We start from the raw sequence: 4,450 nt of genomic DNA, 5'->3' as shown, positions 1-4,450 counted from the left end.
GAAGAATATCAATTTTTATATGCTCAGTATAAAATATAGTTTATTTAGATATTTTCATATCGCTTTATGCGTTGTTGTATGATTTTATATTTGATTTACGGATTTAATTACGTATATTATATTTAATTATTAATTATTTTAATTTTTCGAAAACTGTCAACCTGTAACGGTACCGAGATTTTACTTCCCGAAAATTTCAACAAAATTCACCTTTAGCCTAATTTGAACATTCCGGACATTTTTCATGTTTTGACTTTTTCGATCCGGAGTACAGTTTGTTCTGGAGCCGGTCCGGCGGAGTTTTCGGTATTCGATAATTATCTATTTGTCTCGATAAACGCGAAACTAGATATTTATGTTCATCCTTATCTTGTAATGATGACGGTGGGACCCGCATACTAATGACGGATTAAAAAGCCCCGTTTTGATGATTATCTCGAAAACCGGTACCGATTGGACCCGTTTTATTAGTATAAAGCTATTAAACATTGTATTTTCATGCCATATATGATCCAAAGGGGTACTAATTATTCATAAGTATAAATATCCTTAACCGTACTTTATTTCATTACGAAAATCATAAAACCAGTTAAAACCGAGAAATTTCCCGAGAGAGTTTATCGCGTTCTTGAGATTCAAACGAAGAATCGGAGGTGTTATCGGACTCGGATTTTGGTGTTCAAGTATCCAAATTGAAGGTTTCGACGTGTAGAATCCATTTTCATCATCAAAAACACTCAGAAATCATCAGGTAGGTTCGGATTTTGAGATTTAAATTCGTATTAAATAAGCTTAAAATAGGGCTTTTTGATTTTGAAGTTGTTTATGTGTTTTGATGATTGTATGTTGTAGATAATGTTCTCCTGATCATTTTGGTATGTCATATGCACGATTTGGAGTTCAATAACGTGTTCAATTTGAGGTTTAATTGTTGAATTAGAAAATTAGGGTTTATATGAATGTTTGAATGTTTTTAATTGATTTTTTGGGGCTTTCGTATTTAACAAATCTGGGTGTGTTTTGAGGATGGGAATTAGTAGAGCACGTTGAGAGGAGTCGAATGGTACCTCGACTGTAGGTGGTGGAGCTCGGAAACGAGCAAATCGGAGAAGAACGAGTTCGCCGGCGGCGAACTCTTCTCTCTCAAATTCCGGCTAATTCAAACTTTTAATGATGATTTTGATGGTTTAAGCAAGTTTAAGGGTAAGCATACTCGAGTTCTGGAGCTTCTGGAACGCGACGGTGTGCTGGAACGCCGATTCCGGCAAGTCGGTGGGGCGGCGGCGGAAAACTTCCGTTTAGCCCCCTGACTTATGAAGACAGTGAAGTTTTGATACTATAGTTTCGTTTTCTTCAACTTAACCCCTGCCCCCAAGTTTCTAAACTTACGTTTTAGACCCTGGACTTTCAAAATCTTTTAAAAGTTTTATTTATTTAATTTAATTTTGAAAATCATTTATTTTAATTTCAAAAATTGTTTTTAATTATTTATTAATTCAAAAGTAAATCTGATTTAATTTATTAATTAATTTTAATTAATAATTAATTATTATAATTAGTCAATTAATTTAATTATTAATTGATTAATTGTTTTAATTAATTATTAATTGATTTTAATTGATTTATTAATTAGATTTAATTATTTTAAATAATTTTAAATGATTTTAAAATTCCGAAAAATAGTTTCGAGCTTTAAAATATTATTCTAAAATATGATTGAAGCTCGTTAATTGTTTTCAAATGATTTCGGACGTGATTTCGAGTATCCAAAATTGATTATTTATTTATAAAATGATTCTTTGACCCGTTTTAATTCCGAAAAATGTTTAAAAATTCTTAATAAATACCAGAAAAGTCTGTTTGACTTCAAACCTCTTTTGAAAAATATATTTTATTAAATATTTTATGTGATATGAGCTATGTGCTATCTGATTGATATGTTATGTGTTTACGTGATTGATATAAAATTGTGTTTGACATATCTTTTGATCCGTAAATCGGATTTGGGTGAAACGAAGGGTAGATAGAAGCTCGTTTCGAATAAAGGATGATAAGAATAGTATGAGATCATATATTGATAAAGAATTGTTGTGATTAGCAGAAGAAGCGAGACGTAGGAAGGGAAAGCAAGTGGTGATAGAGTAGTATAGCGAGCAAGCGTAGTTGAAATTTGAGATCAGCTATATAAGGCAAGTTCCCTCAGACTTTCCTTCAATTATATGTTGTATCTGTTGTGATTATTTAGTGAACTTTCTGATGAAGTCCTGTGACCTATTGAATTATCGCATGGATTATTTATCCTATTGATTCTTGAACCTTTAACCAAATTTCTTGAACTATTTTATGGATTATTTATCCTATTGATTCTTGAACCTTCAACCAGATTTCTTGAACTATATTATGGATTACTTACCTTATTGATTCTTGAACCTTTGACCGATTCTTTGATACCTGCTACGAAACTTATTTCAATTGTAAACCTTCCATCTTTAAAACTTCTAAATGATTACCATAACAACCTAATTTCATTTCAAAAATATACCCTCGATACCTCAACCAGTTATCAATCACTTTTATTTCAAACCGTAACCAGTTGAACGACCCCAAATAACATCTGTTATGACATATAACTTACAGTTGATTGATTCTTTCCATAAACTCCAGTTTCTTGATCTTAACAGCATTCATTTATACTTGGATTCTTTTTGTGAACCTAGAACCCTCCTTCATGTAAACACGAAACTTTGACGTGCTTTGCCATCCTATAAGGCAATATCTGATTCTTTGCTAAAACCATGAAGATAATTCTCATTTCTCCTTTGAGATCCATTTGAGACACTTTGAATAGTAGTTGCTTCTGCTTCAAAATTTATTTATGATATTGACGTTCTTATTTTATTGAATAATATTGTTGATCATCTTGATTGTGATAGAATTGGATAGTTTTCTAAAATTGGACCAGATGAATGGTCAGACCAGATGAGTGGTCACTTTAGGCCAATGTGTGCCTTGGATCCAGTAAACGAGCATGGTGGGACCTGCTCGGGGTTAGTGTCTGACTGATCAGCAGCCTAACCTTTGATTTTTAAAAATAAATTTAATATCCAATTCTAATCAATGTTCTAAAAACAAATCTTGGTATTGAGATTGATTCCTTGAGACACTGGTTCCCTTCAGCTTATGATTAATATTTTAAATTGATATTGTTATACTTGCTGAGCTGGTTAGCTCACTCTTGCGGTATTTTATGTTCTTTCCAGTGAAGGCAGAGAAAGTTGGTAACGATGACCCTCAGGCTAGTAGTAAGGTCAGGATTCCAGGCTAGGAGATGAAGAGAGCTATCAGCAGCACCTGGCTTTTCATATATGTACTAGTTTGAATAACGAGACACAAATGGCGTGTAAGCTTGTAAGATTTAAGTTTTTATTTTGGGATTTGGGTTTGTAATAATTAAAGTTGTGTTGTGGCTTGTTTTATACTTTAACCTGTTGCGATCCAAGGACAGTGAAGGGTCACTATATATATTATATCATTAATTACAGGTTTATGTTGAGATGTGGACCCCAAACTTCTGACCCGGGTTTGGAGGGCGCCACACTCCATCCTTTAATTATCTAACGGACCATAATTAAAGTGTTGTTTTTTTTTGTGTGCAGTTTTTGAATTTATTTTCTACACTAAATACACGTATTTATACAATGTGTATATTCTTTGTAACTGACTGATCTTTACTATATTAACACATTTTCTGGGCTATAGTTACGTGATGTAAAACACATATATACATATAACGTAAAGTCATTATGTCATCGACAACTCACGTTCTGCTGCCTCAATTTGATCGGCAACTCATGTTCTCCCGCGAAAATATGTTCTCAGTATTAGGGTTACCACCCATTAAAATCAATGACTATTAGTGTTTCACAATTTGATTTGAGCACTCTATACATAACCCATTCTTTTGCAAATGGGTTTTTCAGCAACATGGCTGTTGATTATATGCAAAAGAAAATGTTATAAGTTCCTTTGTCATCCGAAAACAAAACATGTTCTACAAAATCAAATTACCCCATTCTGCATAAAATAATGTTTTTTGTGAAGATCAAATTGATTATTGTCGATTAACTTGTTCTGCATTTTTTAAAATTATTCTGCTAGCAGTTTTGCAATGACTTTAGCATCATTCTACACTATTATATGTTTAACAAGATATGTTAGTTTTGCAATGACTTTAGCATCATTAATTCTACACTGTTACTATGTTAGGTTGCTGGGAAACAATAGTTATCACCGAAAAATCAGTGGTACTTCACCATATAACTCACTTTTACTAAACGTGATATGAGTCTTGAATTTTAACAGATATACTTTAATCTGCTTTGTAACTACTGATTTTATAAAGATTTATGCATGATACTTGATGCAACGAGATTATATGAATAATCAAAGT

At 32.4% G+C, this 4,450-nt stretch overlaps 1 long non-coding RNA gene across 1 annotated transcript; it reads left to right on the top strand.

Annotated features, from left to right (window-relative positions):
- The first annotated feature begins 595 nt into the window (after positions 1–595).
- LOC135150831 (uncharacterized) lies at positions 596–3,539 on the top strand. Its single transcript, XR_010289215.1, has 2 exons — positions 596–751; positions 3,261–3,539. It is a non-coding gene; the product is annotated as an uncharacterized LOC135150831 (long non-coding RNA).
- Positions 3,540–4,450: the final 911 nt, after the last annotated feature.

This window comes from Daucus carota, chromosome 1 (assembly GCF_001625215.2).
Source record: "Daucus carota subsp. sativus chromosome 1, DH1 v3.0, whole genome shotgun sequence".
NCBI lineage: Eukaryota > Viridiplantae > Streptophyta > Magnoliopsida > Apiales > Apiaceae > Daucus > Daucus carota.
Note: the sequence above shows the minus strand (reverse complement) of the source record. Positions and strands in the feature narration are given on the sequence as shown.